Source organism: Schistocerca gregaria, unplaced genomic scaffold, assembly GCF_023897955.1.
Source record: "Schistocerca gregaria isolate iqSchGreg1 unplaced genomic scaffold, iqSchGreg1.2 ptg000159l, whole genome shotgun sequence".
NCBI lineage: Eukaryota > Metazoa > Arthropoda > Insecta > Orthoptera > Acrididae > Schistocerca > Schistocerca gregaria.
Genome location: NW_026061721.1, coordinates 2,362,105 through 2,384,425, shown reverse-complemented (window position 1 = coordinate 2,384,425; position 22,321 = coordinate 2,362,105).

Genomic DNA, 22,321 nt, shown 5'->3' with positions numbered 1-22,321 from the left:
AAAAACCTGAGAAATCCGTCCGTTTTCGTCATTTGTTATCGAATCTACTTAAAGCAAGATCGTCACATTGGCCGCTCTTCTCTCTGAAACGGTTGTACTTATCCTCTACAAAGCTATGTCGCGAGCTGCGATATGCGGAGACACTAAAAGTACCATAGTAGAACACAGATGAAGCTTCTAAGTTGATGTAATAGCCAGTAAGAAGTAGTACAATTAAAGTTTTAGGTATCGGTTATTGACTTTTTACCCTTCTTTGGTGCCTTGGACACGAGCTAGGAACTTAAGATTTTGCATGAGGGAGGACTAGCAGCCGAGTTGCACGGGAGAATGTGAAAAGTGTTCATATGTAGTAAAAACCTGAGAAATCCGTCCGTTTTCGTCATTTGTTATCGAATCGACTTAAAGCCAGATCGTCACATTGGCCGCTCTTCTCTCTGAAACGGTTGTACTTATCGTCTGCAAAACTATGTCGCGTGCTGCGGTATGCGGAGAAACTAAAAGCACCGTAGTAGAACACAGATGAAGCTTCTAAGTTGATGTAATAGCCAGGAAGAAGTAGTACAATTCAAGTTTTAGGTATTGATTATTGACTTTTTAGCTGGCTTTGGTGCCTTGGACATGAGCTAGGGCCTTAAGATTCTGCATGAAAGGAGGACTAGCAGCCGAGTTGCAAGGGAGAATGTGAAAAGTGTTCATATGTAGTAAAAACCTGAGAAATCGGTCCGTTTTCGTCATTTGTTATCGAATCGACTTAAAGCCAGATCGTCACATTGGCCGCTCTTCTCTCTGAAACACTTGTACTTATCGTCTGCAAAGCTATGTCGCGTGCTGCGGTATGCGGAAACACGAAAATCACCATAGTAGAACACAGATGAACCTTCTAAGTTGCTGTAATAGCCAGTAAGAAGTAATACCATTCAAGTATTAGGTATCGATTATTAACTTTTTAGCTGGCTTTGGTGCCTTGGACATGAGCTAGGACTTTAAGATTCTGCATAAAAGGAGGACTAGCAGCCCAGTTGCACGGGAGAATGTGAAAAGTGTTCTTATGTAGTAAAAACCTGAGACATCCGTCCGTTTTCCTCATTTGTTATCGAATCGACTTAAAGCCAGATCGTCACATTGGCCGCTCTTCTCTCTGAAACGGTTGCACTTATCGTCTGCAAAGCTATGTCGCGTGCTGCGGTATGCGGAGACACTAAAAGCACCATAGTAGAACACAGATGAAGCTTCTAAGTTGATGTAATAGCCAGTAAGAAGTAGTACAATTAAAGTTTTAGGTATCGGTTATTGACTTTTTACCCTTCTTTGGTGCCTTGGACGCGAGCTAGGAACGTAAGATTTTGCATGAGGGAGGACTAGCAGCCGAGTTGCACGGGAGAATGTGAAAAGTGTTCATATGTAGTAAAAACCTGAGAAATCCGTCCATTTTCGTCATTTGTTATCGAATCGACTTAAAGCCAGATCGTCACATTGGCCGCTCTTCTCTCTGAAACGGTTGTACTTATCGTCTACAAAGCTATGTCGCGTAATGCGATATGCGGAGACACTAAAATCACCATAGTAGAACACAAAGGATGCTTCTAAGTTGATGTAATAGCCAGTAAGAAGTAGTCCAATTCAAGATTTAGGTATCGATTATTGACTTTTTAGCTGGCTTTGGTGCCTTGGACATGAGCTAGGACCTTATGATTCTGCATGAAACGAGGACTAGGGGCCGCGTTGCACGGGAGTATGTGAAAAGTGTTCATATGCAGTAAAAACCTGAGAAATCCGTCCATTTTCGTCATTTGTTATCGAATCGACTTAAAGCCAGATCGTCACATTGGCCGCTCTTCTCTCTGAAACGGATGTACTTATCGTCTGCAAAACTATGTCGCGTGCTGCGGTATGCGGACACACTAAAAGCACCATAGTAGAACCCAGATGAAGCTTCTAAGTTGATGTAATAGCCAGTAAGAAGTAGTACAATTAAAGTTTTAGGTATCAGTTTATGACTTTTTACCCTTCTTTGGGGCCTTGGACACGTTCTAGGAAATTAAGATTTTGCATGAAGGAGGACTATCAGCCGAGTTGCAGGGGAGAATGTGAAAAGTGTTCATATGTAGTAAAAACCTGAGACATCCGTCTGTTTTCGTCATTTGTTATCGAATCGACTTAAAGCCAGATCGTCAAATTGGCCGCTCTTCTCTCTGAAACGCTTGTACTTATCGTCTGCAATGCTATGTCGCGTGCTGCGGTATGCGGAGGCACTAAAAGCACCATAGTAGAACACAGATGAAGCTTCTAAGTTGATGTAATAGCCAGTAAGAAGTAGTACAATTCAAGTTTTAGGTATTGATTATTGACTTTTTAGCTGTCTTTGGTTCCTTGGACATGAGCTAGGACCTTAAGATTCTGCATGAAAGGAGGACTAGCAGCCGAGTTGCACGGGAGAATGTGAACAGTGTTCATATGTAGTAAAAACCTAAGAAATTCGTCCGTTTTCGTCATTTGTTATCCAATCGACTTAAAGCCAGATCGTCACATTGGCCGCTCTTCTCTCTGAAACGGTTGTACTTATCGCCTGCAAAGCTATGTCGCATGCTGCGGTATGCGGAGACAATAAAAGCACCATAGTAGAACACAGATGAAGCTTCTAATTTGACGTAATAGCCAGGAAGAAGTAGTACAATTCAAGTTTTAGGTATCGACTATTAACTTTTTAGCTGGCTTTGGTGCCTTGGACATGAGCTAGGACCTTAACATTCCGCATGAAAGGAGGACTAGCAGCCGATTTGCATGGGAGAATGTGGAAAGTGTTCATATGAAGTAAAAGCCTGAGAAATCCGTCCGTTTCGTCATTTCTTATCGAATCGACTTAAAGCCAGATCGTCACATTAGCCGCTCTTCTCTCTGAAACACTTGTACTTATCGTCTGCAAAGCTATGTCGCGTCCTGCGGTATGCGGAGACACTAAAATCACCATAGTAGAACACAGATGAAGCTTCTAAGTTGATGTAATAGCCAGTAAGAAGTAGTACAATTGAAGTTTTTCGTATCGATTATTGACTTTTTAGGTGGCTTTGGTGCCTTGGACATGAGCTAGGACCTTAAGATTCTGCATGAAAGGTGGACTAGCAGCCGAGTTGCAGGGGAGAATGTAAAAAGTGTTCATATGAAGTAAAAACCTGAGAAATCCGTCCGTTTTCGTCATTTGTTATCGAATCGACTTAAAGCCAGATCGTCACATTGGCCGCTCTTCTCTCTGAAACGGTTGTACTTATCGTCTACAAAGCTATGTCACGTGCTGCGGTATGTGGAGACACTAAAAGCACCATATGAGATCACAGATGAAGCTTCTAAGTTGATGTAATAGCGAGTAAGAAGTAGTCCAATTCAAGTTTTAGGTATCGATTATTGACTTTTTAGCTGGCTTTGGTGCCTTGGACATGAGCTAGGACCTTAAGATTCTGCATGAAAGGAGGACTAGCAGCCCAGTTGCACGGGAGAATGTGAAAAGTGTTCATATGTAGTAAAAACCTGAGACATCCGTCCGTTTTCCTCATTTGTTATCGAATCGACTTAAAGCCAGATCGTCACATTGGCCGCTCTTCTCTCTGAAACGGTTGTACTTATCGTCTGCAAAGCTATGTCGCGTGCTGCGGTATGCGGAGACACTAAAAGCACCATAGTAGAACACAGATGAAGCTTCTAAGTTGATGTAATAGCCAGTAAGAAGTAGTACAATTCAAGTTTTAGGTATCGATTATTGACTTTTAAGCTGGCTTTGGTGCCTTGGACATGAGCTAGGACCTTAAGATTCTGCATGAAAGAAGGACTAGCAGCCGAGTAGCACGGGAAAATGTGAAAAGTGTTCATATGTAGTAAAAACCTGAGACATTCGTCCGTTTTCGTCATTTGTTATCGAATCGACTTAAAGCCAGATCGTCACATTGGCCGCTCTTCTCTCTGAAACGCTTGTACTTATCGTCTGCAAAGCTATGTCGCATGCTGCGGTATGCTGAGACACTACAAGCAGCATAGTAGAACACAGATGAAGCTTCTATGTTGATGTAATAGCCAGAAAGAAGTAGTACAATTCACGTTTTAGGTATCGACTATTGACTTTTTAGCTAGCTTTGGTGCCTTGGACATGAGCTAGGACCTTAAGATTCTGCATGAAAGGAGGACTAGCAGCCGAGTTGCACGGGAGAATGTGAAAAGTGTTCATATGTAGTAAAAACCTGAGAAATCCGTCCGTTTTCGTCATTTGTTATCGAATCGACATAGAGCCAGATCGTCACATTGGCCGCTCTTCTCTCTGAAACGGTTGTACTTATCGTCTGCAAAGCTATGTCGCGTGCTGCGGTATGCGGAGACACTAAAAGCACCATAGTAGAACACAGATGAACCTTCTAAGTTGATGTCATAGCCAGCAAGAAGTAGTAGAATTCAAGTATTTGGTATCGATTAGTGACTTTTTTGCTGGCTTTGGTACCTTGGACATGAGCTAGGACCTTAAGATTCTGCATGAAAGGAGGACTAGCAGCCGAGTTGCACGGGAGAATGTGAAAAGTCTTCATATGTAGTAAAAACCTGAGAAATCCGTCCGTTTTCGTCATTTGTTATCGAATCGACTTAAAGCCAGATCGTCACATTGGCCGCTCTTCTCTCTGAAACACTTGTACTTATCGTCTGCAAAGCTATGTCGCGTGCTGCGGTATGCGGAAACACGAAAATCACCATAGTAGAACACAGATGAACCTTCTAAGTTGCTGTAATAGCCAGTAAGCAGTAATACCATTCAAGTATTAGGTATCGATTATTAACTTTTTAGCTGGCTTTGGTGCCTTGGACATGAGCTAGGACTTTAAGATTCTGCATAAAAGGAGGACTAGCAGCCCAGTTGCACGAGAGAATGTGAAAAGTGTTCTTATGTAGTAAAAACCTGAGACATCCGTCCGTTTTCCTCATTTGTTATCGAATCGACTTAAAGCCAGATCGTCACATTGGCCGCTCTTCTCTCTGAAACGGTTGCACTTATCGTCTGCAAAGCTATGTCGCGTGCTGCGGTATGCGGAGACACTAAAAGCACCATAGTAGAACACAGATGAAGCTTCTAAGTTGATGTAATAGCCAGTAAGAAGTAGTACAATTAAAGTTTTAGGTATCGGTTATTGACTTTTTACCCTTCTTTGGTGCCTTGGACGCGAGCTAGGAACGTAAGATTTTGCATGAGGGAGGACTAGCAGCCGAGTTGCACGGGAGAATGTGAAAAGTGTTCATATGTAGTAAAAACCTGAGAAATCCGTCCATTTTCGTCATTTGTTATCGAATCGACTTAAAGCCAGATCGTCACATTGGCCGCTCTTCACTCTGAAACGGTTGTACTTATCGTCTACAAAGCTATGTCGCGTAATGCGATATGCGGAGACACTAAAATCACCATAGTAGAACACAAAGGATGCTTCTAAGTTGATGTAATAGCCAGTAAGAAGTAGTCCAATTCAAGATTTAGGTATCGATTATTGACTTTTTAGCTGGCTTTGGTGCCTTGGACATGAGCTAGGACCTTATGATTCTGCATGAAACGAGGACTAGGGGCCGCGTTGCACGGGAGTATGTGAAAAGTGTTCATATGCAGTAAAAACCTGAGAAATCCGTCCATTTTCGTCATTTGTTATCGAATCGACTTAAAGCCAGATCGTCACATTGGCCGCTCTTCTCTCTGAAACGGATGTACTTATCGTCTGCAAAACTATGTCGCGTGCTGCGGTATGCGGACACACTAAAAGCACCATAGTAGAACCCAGATGAAGCTTCTAAGTTGATGTAATAGCCAGTAAGAAGTAGTACAATTAAAGTTTTAGGTATCAGTTTATGACTTTTTACCCTTCTTTGGGGCCTTGGACACGTTCTAGGAAATTAAGATTTTGCATGAAGGAGGACTATCAGCCGAGTTGCACGGGAGAATGTGAAAAGTGTTCATATGTAGTAAAAACCTGAGACATCCGTCTGTTTTCGTCATTTGTTATCGAATCGACTTAAAGCCAGATCGTCAAATTGGCCGCTCTTCTCTCTGAAACGCTTGTACTTATCGTCTGCAATGCTATGTCGCGTGCTGCGGTATGCGGAGGCACTAAAAGCACCATAGTAGAACACAGATGAAGCTTCTAAGTTGATGTAATAGCCAGTAAGAAGTAGTACAATTCAAGTTTTAGGTATTGATTATTGACTTTTTAGCTGTCTTTGGTGCCTTGGACATGAGCTAGGACCTTAAGATTCTGCATGAAAGGAGGACTAGCAGCCGAGTTGCACGGGAGAATGTGAACAGTGTTCATATGTAGTAAAAACCTAAGAAATTCGTCCGTTTTCGTCATTTGTTATCCAATCGACTTAAAGCCAGATCGTCACATTGGCCGCTCTTCTCTCTGAAACGGTTGTACTTATCGCCTGCAAAGCTATGTCGCATGCTGCCGTATGCGGAGACAATAAAAGCACCATAGTAGAAAACAGATGAAGCTTCTAATTTGACGTAATAGCCAGGAAGAAGTAGTACAATTCAAGTTTTAGGTATCGACTATTGACTTTTTAGCTGGCTTTGGTGCCTTGGACATGAGCTAGGACCTTAACATTCCGCATGAAAGGAAGACTAGCAGCCGATTTGCATGGGAGAATGTGGAAAGTGTTCATATGAAGTAAAAGCCTGAGAAATCCGTCCGTTTTCGTCATTTCTTATCGAATCGACTTAAAGCCAGATCGTCACATTAGCCGCTCTTCTCTCTGAAACGGTTGTACTTATCGTCTGCAAAGCTATGTCGCGCCCTGCGGTATGCGGAGACACAAAAATCACCATAGTAGAACACAGATGAAGCTTCTAAGTTGATGTAATAGCCAGTAAGAAGTAGTACAATTGAAGTTTTACGTATCGATTATTGACTTTTTAGGTGGCTTTGGTGCCTTGGACATGAGCTAGGACCTTAAGATTCTGCATGAAAGGTGGACTAGCAGCCGAGTTGCAGGGGAGAATGTAAAAAGTGTTCATATGAAGTAAAAACCTGAGAAATCCGTCCGTTTTCGTCATTTGTTATCGAATCGACTTAAAGCCAGATCGTCACATTGGCCGCTCTTCTCTCTGAAACGGTTGTACTTATCGTCTACAAAGCTATGTCACGTGCTGCGGTATGTGGAGACACTAAAAGCACCATATGAGATCACAGATGAAGCTTCTAAGTTGATGTAATAGCGAGTAAGAAGTAGTCCAATTCAAGTTTTAGGTATCGATTATTGACTTTTTAGCTGGCTTTGGTGCCTTGGACATGAGCTAGGACCTTAAGATTCTGCATGAAAGGAGGACTAGCAGCCCAGTTGCACGGGAGAATGTGAAAAGTGTTCATATGTAGTAAAAACCTGAGACATCCGTCCGTTTTCCTCATTTGTTATCGAATCGACTTAAAGCCAGATCGTCACATTGGCCGCTCTTCTCTCTGAAACGGTTGTACTTATCGTCTGCAAAGCTATGTCGCGTGCTGCGGTATGCGGAGACACTAAAAGCACCATAGTAGAACACAGATGAAGCTTCTAAGTTGATGTAATAGCCAGTAAGAAGTAGTACAATTCAAGTTTTACGTATCGATTATTGACTTTTAAGCTGGCTTTGGTGCCTTGGACATGAGCTAGGACCTTAAGATTCTGCATGAAAGAAGGACTAGCAGCCGAGTAGCACGGGAAAATGTGAAAAGTGTTCATATGTAGTAAAAACCTGAGAAATTCGTCCGTTTTCGTCATTTGTTATCGAATCGACTTAAAGCCAGATCGTCACATTGGCCGCTCTTCTCTCTGAAACGCTTGTACTTATCGTCTGCAAAGCTATGTCGCATGCTGCGGTATGCTGAGACACTACAAGCAGCATAGTAGAACACAGATGAAGCTTCTATGTTGATGTAATAGCCAGAAAGAAGTAGTACAATTCACGTTTTAGGTATCGACTATTGACTTTTTAGCTAGCTTTGGTGCCTTGGACATGAGCTAGGACCTTAAGATTCTGCATGAAAGGAGGACTAGCAGCCGAGTTGCACGGGAGAATGTGAAAAGTGTTCATATGTAGTAAAAACCTGAGAAATCCGTCCGTTTTCGTCATTTGTTATCGAATCGACATAGAGCCAGATCGTCACATTGGCCGCTCTTCTCTCTGAAACGGTTGTACTTATCGTCTGCAAAGCTATGTCGCGTGCTGCGGTATGCGGAGACACTAAAAGCACCATAGTAGAACACAGATGAAGCTTCTAAGTTGATGTCATAGCCAGCAAGAAGTAGTAGAATTCAAGTTTTTGGTATCGATTAGTGACTTTTTTGCTGGCTTTGGTACCTTGGACATGAGCTAGGACCTTAAGATTCTGCATGAAAGGAGGACTAGCAGCCGAGTTGCACGGGAGAATGTGAAAAGTCTTCATATGTAGTAAAAACCTGAGAAATCCGTCCGTTTTCGTCATTTGTTATCGAATCGACTTAAAGCCAGATCGTCACATTGGCCGCTCTTCTCTCTGAAAAAGTTGTACTTATCGTCTGCAAAGCTATGTCGCGTGCTGCGGTATGCGGACACAATAAAAGCACCATAGTAGAACACAGATGAAGCTTCTAAGTTGATGTAATAGCCAGTAAGAAGTAGTAGAATTCAAGTTTTAGGTATCGATTATTGACTTTTTAGCTGGCTTTGGTGCCTTGGACATGAGCTAGGACCTTAAGATTCTGCATGAAAGGAGGACTAGCAGCCGAGTTGCACGGGAGAATGTGAAAAGTGTTCATATGTAGTAAAAACCTGAGAAATCCGTCCGTTTTCGTCATTTGTTATCGAATCGACTTAAAGCCAGATCGTCACATTGGCCGCTCTTCTCTCTGAAACGGTGGTACTTATCGTCTACAAAGCTATGTCGCGTGCTGCGGTATGCGGAGACACAAAAATCACCATAGTAGAACACAGATGGAGCTTCTAAGTTGATGTAATAGCCAGTAAGAAGTAGTACAATACAAGTTTTAGGTATCGATTATTGACTTTTTTGCTAGCATTGGTGCCTTGGACATGAGCTAGGACCTTAAGATTCTGCATGAAAGGAGGACTAGCAGCCGAGTTGCACGGGAGAATGTGAAAAGTGTTCATATGTAGTAAAAACCTGGGAAATTCGTCCGTTTTCGTCATTTGTTATCGAATCGACTTAAAGCCAGATCGTCACATTGGCCGCTCTTCTCTCTGAAACGCTTGTACTTATCGTCTGCAAAGCTATGTCGTATGCTGCGGTATGCTGAGACACTACAAGCAGCATAGTAGAACACAGATGAAGTTTCTAAGTTGATGTAATAGCCAGTAAGAAGTAGTACAATTCAAGTTTTAGGTATCGATTATTGACTTTTAAGCTAGCTTTGGTGCCTTGGACATGAGCTAGGACCTTAAGATTCTGCATGAAAGGAGGACTAGCAGCCGAGTAGCACGGGACAATGTGAAAAGTGTTCATATGTAGTAAAAACCTGAGAAATTCGTCCGTTTTCGTCATTTGTTATCGAATCGACTTAAAGCCAGATCGTCACATTGGCCGCTCTTCTCTCTGAAACGCTTGTACTTATCGTCTGCAAAGCTATGTCGCATGCTGCGGTATGCTGAGACACTACAAGCAGCATAGTAGAACACAGATGAAGCTTCTATGTTGATGTAATAGCCAGTAAGAAGTAGTACAATTCACGTTTTAGGTATCGATTATTGACTTTTTAGCTAGCTTTGGTGCCTTGGACATGAGCTAGGACCTTAAGATTCTGCATGAAAGGAGGACTAGCAGCCGAGTTGCAGGGGAGTATGTAAAAAGTGTTCATATGAAGTAAAGACCTGAGTAATCCGTCCGTTTTTGTCATTTGTTATCGAATCGACTTAAAGCCATATCGTCACATTGGTCGCTCTGCTCTCAGAAACGGTTGTATTTATCGTCTGCAAAGCTATGTCGCCTGTTGCCGTAGGCGGAAACAGAAAAGCAGCATAGTAGAACACAGATGAAGCTTCTAAGTTGATGTAATAGCCAGTAAGAAGTAGACCAATTAGAGATTTAGGTATCGATTATTGACTTTTTAGCTAACTTTGGTGCCTTGGACATGAGCTAGGACCTTAAGATTCTGCATGAAAGGAGGACTAGCAGCCGAGTTGCATGGGAGAATGTGAAAAGTGTTCATATGTAGTAAAAACCTGAGACATCCGTCCGTTTTCGTCATTTGTTATCGAATCGACTTTAAGTCAGATCGTCACATTGTCCGTTCTTCTCTCTGAAACGGTTGTACTTATCGTCTACAAAGCTATGTCACGTGCTGCGGTATGTGGAGACACTAAAAGCAAAATAGTAGAACACAGATGAAGCTTCTAAGTTGATGTAATAGCCAGTAAGAAGTAGTACAATTCAAGTTTTGGGTATCGATTATTGACTTTTTAGCTGGCTTTAGTGCCTTCGACATGAGCTAGGACCTTAAGATCCTGCATGTAAGGAGGACTAGCAGCCGAGTTGCACGGAAGAATGTGAAAAGTGTTCATATGCAGTAAAAACCTGATACATCCGTCCGTTTTCGTCATTTGTTATCGAATCGACTTAAAGCCAGATAGTCACATTGGCCGCTCTTATCTCCGAAACGCTTGTACTTATCGTCTGCAAAGCTATGTCGCGTGCTGCGGTATGCGAAGACACTAAAATAACCATAGTAGAACACAGACCAAGCTTCTAAGTTGATGTAATAGCCAGTAAGAAGTAGTACAATTCAAGTTTTAGGTATCGATTATTGACTTTTTAGCTGGCTTTGGTGCCTTGGACATGAGCTAGGACCTTAAGATTCTGCATGAAAGGATGACTAGCAGCCGAGTTGCAGGGGAAAATGTGAAAAGTGTTCATAAGTAGTAAAAACTTGAGAAATCCGTCCGTTTTCGTCATTTGTTATCGAATCGACTTAAAGGCAGATCGTCATATTGGCCGCTCTGCTCTCGGAAACGGTTGTACTTATCGCCTGCAAAGCTATGTCGCGTGTTGCCGTAGGCGGAAACAGGAAAAGCACCATAGTAGAACACAGATGAAGCTTCTAAGTTGATGTAATAGCAAGTAAGAAGTAGTCCAATTCAAGTTTTAGGTATCGATTATTGAATTTTTAGCTGGCTTTGGTGCCTTGGACATGAGCTAGGACCTTAAGATTCTGCATGAAAGGAGGACTAGCAGCCGAGTAGCACGGGAGAATGTGAAAAGTGTTCATATGTAGTAAAAACCTGGGAAATTCGTCCGTTTTCGTCATTTGTTATCGAATCGACTTAAAGCCACATCGTCTTATTTGCCGCTCTTCTCTCTGAAACGCTTGTACTTATCGTCTGCAAAGCTATGTCGCATGCTGCGGTATGCTGAGACACTACAAGCAGCATAGTAGAACACAGATGAAGCTTCTACGTTGATGTAATAGCCAGTAAGAAGTAGTACAATTCAAGTTTTAGATATCGGTTATTGACTCTTTAGCTAGCTTTGGTGCCTTGGACATGAGCTAGGACCTTATGATTCTGCATGAAAGAAGGACTAGCAGCCGAGTAGCACGGGAGAATGTGAAAAGTGTTCATATGCAGTAAAAACTTGAGAAATTCGTCCGTTTTCGTCATTTGTTATCGAATCGACTTAAAGCCAGATCGTCACATTGGCCGCTCTTCTCTCTGAAACGCTTGTACTTATCGTCTGCAAAGCTATGTCGCATGCTGCGGTATGCTGAGACACTACAAGCAGCATAGTAAAACACAGATGAAGCTTCTAAGTTGATGTAATAGCCAGTAAGAAGTAGTACAATTCAAGTTTTAGGTATCGATTATTGACTTTTTAGCTGGCTTTGGTGCCTTGGACATGAGCTAGGACCTTAAGATTCTGCATGAAAGGAGGACTAGCAGCCGAGTTGCACGTGAGAATGTGAAAAGTGTTCATATGTAGTAAAAACCTTTGAAATCCATCCGTTTTGGTCATTTGTTATCGAATCGACTTAAAGCCAGATCGTCACATTGGCCGCTATTCTCTCTGAAACGGTTGTACTTATCGTCTGCAAAGCTATGTCGCGTGCTGCGGTATGTGGAGAAACTAAAATTACCATAGTAGAACACAGATGAAGCATCTAAGTTGATGTAATAGCCAGTAAGAAGTAATCCAATTCAAGTTTTAGGTATCGATTGTTGACTTTTTAGCTGGCTTTGGTGCCTTGGACATGAGCTAGGACCTTAAGATTCTGCATGAAAGGAGGACTAGCAGCGGAGTTTCAGGGGAAAATGTGAAAAGTGTTCATATGTAGTAAAAACCTGAGAAATCCGTCCGTTTTCTTCATTTGTGATCGAATCGACTTAAAGCCAGATCGTCACATTGGCCGTTCTTCTCTCTGAAAAAGTTGTACTTATCGTCTGCAAAGCTTTGTCGCGTGCTGCGGTATGTGGACACAATAAAAGCACCATAGTAGAACACAGATGAAGCTTCTAAGTTGATGTAATAGCAAGTAAGAAGTAGTACAATTAAAGCTTTATTTATCGATTATTGACTTTTTAGCTGGCTTTGATGCCTTGGACTTGAGCTAGGACCTTAAGATTCAGCATGAAAGGAGGACTAGCAGCCGAATAGCACGGGAGAATGTGAAAAGTGTTCATATGTAGTAAAAACCTGAGAAATTCGTCCGTTTTCGTCATTTGTTATCGAATCGACTTAAAGCCAGATCGTCACATTGGCCGCTCTGCTCTCGGAAACGGTTGTACTTATCGTCTGCAAAGCTATGTCGCGTGTTGCCGTAGGCGGAAACAGGAAAAGCACCATAGTAGAACACAGATGAAGCTTCTAAGTTGATGTAATAGCCAGTAAGAAGTAGTCCAATTCAAGTTTTAGGTATCGATTATTTACTTTTTAGCTGGCTTTGGTGCCTTGGACATGAGCTAGGACCTTAAGATTCTGCATGAAAGGAGGACTAGCAGCCGAGTTGCACGGGAGAATGTGAAAAGTGTTCATATGTAGTAAAAACCTGAGAAATCCGTCCGTTTTCGTCATTTGTTATCGAATCGACTTAAAGCCAGATCGTCACATTGGCCGCTCTTCTCTCTGAAACGGTTGTACTTATCGTCTGTAAAACTATGTCGCGTGCTGCGGTATGCGGAGAAACTAAAAGCACCGTAGTAGAACACAGATGAAGCTTCTAAGTTGATGTAATAGCCAGGAAGAAGTAGTACAATTCAAGTTTTAGGTATCGATTATTGACTTTTTAGCTGGCTTTGGTGCCTTGGACTTGAGCTAGGACCTTAACATTCTGCATGAAAGGATTACTACCAGCCGAGTTGCACGGGAGAATGTGAAAAGTGTTCATATGTAGTAAAAACCTTAGAAATCCGTCCGTTTTCGTCATTTGTTATCGAATCGACTTAAAGCCAGATCGTCACATTGGCCGCTCTTCTCTCTGAAACGGTTGTAGTTATCGTCTGCAAAGCTATGTCGCGTGCTGCGGTATGTGGAGACACTAAAAGCACCATAGTAGAACACAGATGAAGCTTCTAAGTTGATGTAATAGCCAGTAAGAAGTAGTAGAATTCAAGTTTAAGGTATCGATTATTGACTTTTTAGCTGGCTTTGGTGCCTTGGACATGAGCTAGGACCTTAAAATTCTGCATGAAAGGAGGACTAGCAGCCGAGTTGCACGGGAGAATGTGAAAAGTGTTCATATGTAGTAAAAACCTGAGAAATCCGTCCGTTTTCGTCATTTGTTATCGAATCGACTTAAAGCCAGATCGTCACATTGGCCGCTCTTCTCTCTGAAACGGTTGTACTTATCGTCTACAAAGCAATGTCGCGTGCTGTGGTATGCGGAGACACTAAAAGCACCATAGTAGAACACAGATGATGCTTCTAAGTTGATGTAATAGCCAGTAAGAAGTAGTACAATTCAAGTTTTAGGTATCGATTATTGACTTTTTAAATAGCTTTGATGCCTTGGACATGAGCTAGGACCTTAAGATTCTGCATGAAAGGAGGACTAGCAGCCGAGTAGCACGGGAGAATGTGAAAAGTGTTCATATGTAGTAAAAACCTGAGAAATTCGTCCGTTTTCGTCATTTGTTATCGAATCGACTTAAAGCCAGATCGTCACATTGGCCGCTCTTCTCTCTGAAACGCTTGTACTTATCGTCTGCAAAGCAATGTTGCATGCTGCGGTATGCTGAGATACTACAAGCAGCATAGTAGAACACAGATGAGGCTTCTAAGTTGATGTAATAGCCAGTAAGAAGTAGTACAATTCAAGTTTTAGGTATCGATTATTGATTTTTAAGTTGGCTTTGGTGCCTTGGACATGAGCTAGGACCTTAAGATTCTGCATGAAAGGAGGACTAGCAGCCGAGTAGCACGGGAGAATGTGAAAAGTGTTCATATGTAGTACAAACCTGAGAAATTCGTCCGTTTTCGTCATTTGTTATCGAATCGACTTAAAGCCAGATCGTCACATTGGCCGCTCTTCTCTCTGAAACGCTTGTATTTATCGTCTGCAAAGCTATGTCGCGAGCTGCGGTATGCGGAGACACTAAAATCACCATAGTAGGAAACAGATGAAGCATCTAAGTTGATGTAATAGCCAGTAAGAAGTAATCCAATTCAAGTTTTAGGTATCGATTATTGACTTTTTAGCTATCTTTGGTGCCTTGGACATGAGCTAGGACCTTAAGATTCAGCATGAAAGGAGGACTAGCAGCCGAGTTGCACGGGAGAATGTGAAAAGTGTTCATATGTAATAAAAACCTGAGAAATCCGTCCGTTTTCGTCATTTGTTATCGAATCGACTTAAAGCCAGATCGTCACATTGGCCGTTCTGCTCTCGGAAACGGTTGTACTTATCGTCTACTAAGCTATGTCACGTGCTGCGGTATGCGGAGACACTAAAAGCACCATAGTAGAACACAGATGAAGCTTCTAAGTTAATGTAATAGCCAGTAAGAAGTAGTAGAATTCAAGTTTTAGGTATCGATTATTGACTTTTTAGCTGGCTTTGGTGCCTTGGACATGAGCTAGGACCTTATGATTCTGCATGAAAGGAGGACTAGCAGACGTGTTGCACGGGAGAATGTTAAAAGTGTTCATATGTAATAAAAACCTGAGAAATCCGTCAGTTTTCGTCATTTGTTATCGAATCGACTTAAAGCCAGATCGTCACATTGGCCGCTCTTCTCTCTGAAACGGTTGTACTTATCGTCTGCAAAGCTATGTCGCGTGCTGCGGTATGCGGAGACACTAAAAGCACCATAGTAGAACACAGATGAAGCTTCTAAGTTGATGTAATAGCAAGTAAGAAGTAGTACAATTCAAGTTTTAGGTATCGATTATTGACTTTTTAGCTGGCTTTGGTGCCTTGGACATGAGCTAGGACCTTACCATTTTGCATGAAAGGATTACTAGCAGCCGAGTTGCACCGGAGAATGTGAAAAGTGTTCATATGTAGTAAAAACCTGAGAAATCCGTCCGTTTTCGTCATTTGTTATCGAATCGACTTAAAGCCAGATCGTCACATTGGCCGCTCTTCTCTCTGAAACGGGTGTACTTATCGTCTGCAAAGCTATGTCGCGTGCTGCGGTATGTGGAGACACTAAAATTACCATAGTAGAACACAGATGAAGCATCTAAGTTGATGTAATAGCCAGTAAGAAGTAATCCAATTCAAGTTTTAGGTATCGATTATTGACTTTTTAGCTGGCTTTGGTGCCTTGGACATGAGCTAGGACCTTAAGATTCTGCATGAAAGGAGGACTAGCAGCCGAGTAGCACGGGAGAATGTGAAAAGTGTTCATATGTAGTAAAAACCTGAGAAATTCGTTCGTTTTCGTCATTTGTTATCGAATCGACTTAAAGCCAGATCGTCACATTGGCCGCTCCTCTCTCAGAAACGCTTGTATTTATCGTCTGCAAGGCTATGTCGCGAGCTGCGGTATGCGGAGACACTAAAGTCACCATAGTAGGAAACAGATGAAGCATCTAAGTTGAAGTAATAGCCAGTAAGAAGTAATGCAATTCAAGTTTTGGGTATCGATTATTGACTTTTTAGCTGGCTTTGGTGCCTTGGACATGAGCTAGGACCTTAAGATTCAGCATGAAAGGAGGACTAGCAGCCGAGTTGCACGGGAGAATGTGAAAAGTGTTCATATGTAATAAAAACCTGAGAAATCCGTCCGTTTTCGTCATTTGTTATCGAATCGACTTAAAGACAGATCGTCACATTGGCCGCTCTGCTCTCGGAAACGGTTGTACTTATCGTCTACTAAGCTATGTCGCGTACTGCGGTATGCGGAGAGACTAAAAGCACCATAGTAGAACACAGATGAAGCTTCTAAGTTAATGTAATAGCCAGTAAGAAGTAGTACAATTCAAGTTTTAGGTATCGATTATTGACTTTTTAGCTGTCTTTGAGCCTTGGACATTAGCTAGGACCTTACGATTCTGCATGAAAGGAGGATTAGCAGCCGAGTTGCACGTGAGAATGAGAAAAGTGTTCATATGTAGTAAAAACCTGAGAAATCCGTCCGTTTTCGTCATTTGTTATCGAATCGACTTAAAGCCAGATCATCACATTGGCCGCTCTTCTCTCTGACACGGTTGTACTTATCGTCTGCAAAGCTATGTCGCGTGCTGCGGTATGTGGAGACACTAAAATTACCATAGTAGAACACAGATGAAGCATCTAAGTTGATGTAATAGCCAGTGAGAAGTAATCCAATTCAAGTTTTAGGTATCGATTATTGACTTTTTAGCTGGCTTTGGTGCCTTGGACATGAGCTAGGACCTTAAGATTCTGCATGAAAGGAGGACTAGCAGCCGAGTTGCACGGGAGAATGTGAAAAGTGTTCATATGTAATAAAAACCTGAGAAATCCGACCGTTTTCGTCATTTGTTATCGAATCGACTTAAAGCCAGATAGTCACATTGGCCCCTCTTCTCTCCGAAACGCTTGTACATATCGTCTGCAAAGCTATGACGCGTGCTGCGGTATGCGGAGACACTAAAATCACCATAGTAGAACACAGACCAAGCTTCTAAGTTGATGTAATAGCCAGTAAGAAGAAGTACAATTCAAGTTTTAGGTATCTATTATTGACTCTTTAGCTGGCTTTGGTGCCTTGGACATGAGCTAGGACCTTAAGATTCTGCATGAAAGGAGGACTAGCAGCCGAGTTGCAGGGGAGAATGTGAAAAGTGTTCATATGTAGTAAAAAGCTGAGAAATCCGTCCGTTTTCGTAATTTGTTATCGAATCGACTTAAAGCCAGATCGTCACATTGGCCGGTCTGCTCTCGGAAACGGTTGTACTTATCGTCTGCAAAGCTATGTCGCGTGTTGTCGTAGGCGGAAACAGGAAAAGCACCATAGTAGAAAACAGATGAAGCTTCTAAGTTGATGTAATAGCCAGTAAGAAGTAGTCCAATTCAAGTTTTAGGTATCGATTATTGACTTATTAGCTGGCTTTGGTGCCTTGGACATGAGCTAGACCTTAAGATTCTGCATGAAAGGAGGACTAACAGCCGAGTTGCACGGGAGAATGTGAAAAGTGTTCATATGTAATAAAAACCTGAGAAATCCGTCCGTTGTCGTCATTTGTTATCGAATCGACTTAAAGCCAGATCGTCACATTGGCCGCTCTGCTCTCGGAAACGGTTGTACTTATCGTCTACTAAGCTATGTCGCGTACTGCGGTATGCGGAGAGACTAAAAGCACCATAGTAGAACACAGATGAAGCTTCTAAGTTAATGTAATAGCCAGTAAGAAGTAGTACAATTCAAGTTTTAGGTATCGATTATTGACTTTTTAGCTGTCTTTGGTGCCTTGGACATTAGCTAGGACCTTACGATTCTGCATGAAAGGAGGATTAGCAGCCGAGTTGCACGGGAGAATGTGAAAAGTCTTCATATGTAGTAAAAACCTGAGAAATCCGTCCGTTTTCGTCATTTGTTATCGAATCGACTTAAAGCCAGATCATCACATTGGCCGCTCTTCTCTCTGAAACGGTTGTACTTATCGTCTGCAAAGCTATGTCGCGTACTGCGGTATGTGGAGACACTAAAAGCACCATAGTAGAACACAGATGAACCTTCTAAGTTGATGTAATAGCCAGTAAGCAATAGTACAATTCAAGTTTTAAGTATCGATTATTGACTTTTTAGCTGTCTTTGGTGCCTTGGACATGAGCTAGGACCTTACGATTCTGCATGAAAGGAGGACTAGCAGCCGAGTTGCACGGGAGAATGTGAAAAGTGTTCATATGTAGTAAAAACCTGAGAAATCCGTCCGTTTTCGTTATTTGTTATCGAATCGACTTAAAGCCAGATCGTCACATTGGCCGCTCTTCTCTCTGAAACGGGTGTACCTATCGTCTGCAAAGCTATGTCGCGTGCTGCGGTATGTGGAGACACTAAAATTACCATAGTAGAACACAGATGAAGCATCTAAGTTGATGTAATAGCCAGTAAGAAGTAATCCAATTCAAGTTTTGGGTATCGATTATTGACTTTTTAGCTGGCTTTGGTACCTTGGACATAAGCTAGGACCTTAAGATTCTGCATGAAAGGAGGACTAGCAGCCGAGTTGCACGGGAGAATGTGAAAAGTGTTCATATGTAATAAAAACCTGAGAAATCCGTCCGTTTTCGTCATTTGTTATCGAATCGACTTAAAGCCAGATCGTCACATTGGCCGCTCTTCTCTCTGAAACGGTTGTACTTATCGTCTACTAAGCTATGTCGCGTGCTGCGGTATGCGGAGACACTAAAAGCACCATAGTAGAACACAGATGAAGCTTCTAAGTTAATGTAATAGCCAGTAAGAAGTAGTACAATTCAAGTTTTGGGTATCGATTATTGACTTTTTAGCTGGCTTTGGTGCCTTGAACATGAGCTAGGACCTTAAAATTCTGCATGAATGGAGGACTAGCAGCCGAGTAGCACGGGAGAATGTGAAAAGTGTTCATATGTAGTAAAAACCTGAGAAATTCGTCCGTTTTCGTCATTTGTTATCGAATCGACTTAAAGCCAGATCGTCACATTGGCCGCTCTTCTCTCTGAAACGCTTGTACTTATCGTCTGCAAAGCTATGTTGCATGCTGCGGTATGCTGAGATACTACAAGCAGCATAGTAGAACACAGATGAGGCTTCTAAGTTGATGTAATAGCCAGTAAGAAGTAGTACAATTCAAGTTTTAGGTATCGATTATTGACTTTTTAGCTAGCTTTGGTGCCTTGGACATGAGCTAGGACCTTAAGATTCTGCATGAAAGGAGGACTAGCAGCCGAGTTGCACGGGAGAATGTGAAAAGTGTTCATATGTAATAAAAACCTGAGAAATCCGACCGTTTTCGTCATTTGTTATCGAATCGACTTAAAGCCAGATAGTCACATTGGCCGCTCTTCTCTCTGAAACGCTTGTACTTATCGTCTGCAAAGCTATGTCGCGTGCTGCGGTATGCGGAGACACTAAAATCACCATAGTAGAACACAGACCAAGCTTCTAAGTTGATGTAATAGCCAGTAAGAAGAAGTACAATTCAAGTTTTAGGTATCTATTATTGACTCTTTAGCTGGCTTTGGTGCCTTGGACATGAGCTAGGACCTTAAGATTCTGCATGAAAGGAGGACTAGCAGCCGAGTTGCAGGGGAGAATGTGAAAAGTGTTCATATGTAGTAAAAAGCTGAGAAATCCGTCCGTTTTCGTAATTTGTTATCGAATCGACTTAAAGCCAGATCGTCACATTGGCCGGTCTGCTCTCGGAAACGGTTGTACTTATCGTCTGCAAAGCTATGTCGCGTGTTGTCGTAGGCGGAAACAGGAAAAGCACCATAGTAGAAAATAGATGAAGCTTCTAAGTTGATGTAATAGCCAGTAAGAAGTAGTCCAATTCAAGTTTTAGGTATCGATTATTGACTTTTTAGCTGGCTTTGGTGCCTTGGACATGAGCTAGGACCTTAAGATTCTGCATGAAAGGAGGACTAACACCCGAGTTGCACGGGAGAATGTGAAAAGTGTTCATACGTAGTAAAAACCTGAGAAATTCGTCCGTTTTCGTCATTTGTTATCGAATCGACTTAAAGCCAGATCGTCACATTGGCCGCTCCTCTCTCTGAAACGCTTGTACTTATCGTCTGCAAAGCTATGTCGCATGCTGCGGTATGCTGAGACACTACAAGCAGCATAGTAGAACACAGATGAGGCTTCTAAGTTGATGTAATAGCCAGTAAGAAGTAGTACAATTCAAGTTTTAGGTATCGATTATTGACTTTTTAGCTAGCTTTGGTGCCTTGGACATGAGCTAGGACTTTAAGATTCTACATGAAAGGAGGACTAGCAGCCGAGTAGCACGGGAGAATGTGAAAAGTGTTCATATGTAGTAAAAACCTGAGAAATTCGTCCGTTTTCGTCATTTGTTATCGAATCGACTTAAAGCCAGATCGTCACATTGGCCGCTCTTCTCTCTGAAACGCTTGTATTTATCGTCTGCAAGGCTATGTCGCGAGCTGCGGTATGCGGAGACACTAAAGTCACCATAGTAGGAAACAGATGTAGCATCTAAGTTGATGTAATAGCCAGTAAGAAGTAATGCAATTCAAGTTTTGGGTATCGATTATTGACTTTTTAGCTGGCTTTGGTGCCTTGGACATGAGCTAGGACCTTAAGATTCAGCATGAAAGGAGGACTAGCAGCCGAGTTGCACGGGAGAATGTGAAAAGTGTTCATATGTTATAAAAACCTGAGAAATCCGTCCGTTTTCGTCATTTGTTATCGAATCGACTTAAAGACAGATCGTCACATTGGCCGCTCTGCTCTCGGAAACGGTTGTACTTATCGTCTACTAAGCTATATCGCGTACTGCGGTATGCGGAGAGACTAAAAGCACCATAGTAGAACACAGATGAAGCTTCTAAGTTAATGTAATAGCCAGTAAGAAGTAGTACAATTCAAGTTTTAGGTATCGATTATTGACTTTTTAGCTGTCTTTGGTGCCTTGGACATTAGCTAGGACATTACGATTCTGCATGAAAGGAGGATTAGCAGCCGAGTTGCACGGGAGAATGTGAAAAGTCTTCATATGTAGTAAAAACCTGAGAAATCCGTCCGTTTTCGTCATTTGTTATCGAATCGACTTAAAGCCAGATCGTCACATTGGCCGCTCTTCTCTCTGAAACGGGTGTACCTATCGTCTGCAACGCTATGTCGCGTGCTGCGGTATGTGGAGACACTAAAATTACCATAGTAGAACACAGATGAAGCATCTAAGTTGATGTAATAGCCAGTAAGAAGTAATCCAATTCAAGTTTTGGGTATCGATTATTGACTTTTTAGCTGGCTTTGGTGTCTTGGACATGAGCTAGGACCTTAAGATTCTGCATGAAAGGAGGACTAGCAGCCGAGTTGCACGGGAGAATGTGAAAAGTGTTCATATGTAATAAAAACCTGAGAAATCCGTCCGTTTTCGTCATTTGTTATCGAATCGACTTAAAGCCAGATCGTCACATTGGCCGCTCTTCTCTCTGAAACGGTTGTACTTATCGTCTACTAAGCTATGTCGCGTGCTGCGGTATGCGGAGACACTAAAAGCACCATAGTAGAACACAGATGAAGCTTCTTAGTTAATGTAATAGCCAGTAAGAAGTAGTACAATTCAAGTTTTAGGTATCGATTATTGACTTTTTAGCTAGCTTTGGTGCCTTGGACATGAGCTAGGACCTTAAGATTCTGCATGAAAGGAGGACTAGCAGCCGAGTAGCACGGGAGAATGTGAAAAGTGTTCATATGTAGTAAAAACCTGAGAAATTCGTCCGTTTTCGTCATTTGTTATTGAATCGACTTAAAGCCAGATCGTCACATTGGCCGCTCTTCTCTCTGAAACGCTTGTACTTATCGTCTGCAAAGCTATTTTGCATGCTGCGGTATGCTGAGATACTACAAACAGCATAGTAGAACACAGATGAGGCTTCTAAGTTGATGTAATAGCCAGTAAGAAGTAGTACAATTCAAGTTTTAGGTATCGATTATTGACTTTTTAGCTAGCTTTGGTGCCTTGGACAAGAGCTAGGACCTTAAGATTCTGCATGAAAGGAGGACTAGCAGCCGAGTAGCACGGGAGAATGTGAAAAGTGTTCATATGTAGTAAAAACCTGAGAAATTCGTCCGTTTTCGTCATTTGTTATCGAATCGACTTAAAGCCAGATCGTCACATTGGCCGCTCTTCTCTCTGAAACGCTTGTATTTATCGTCTGCAAGGCTATGTCGCGAGCTGCGGTATGCGGAGACACTAAAGTCACC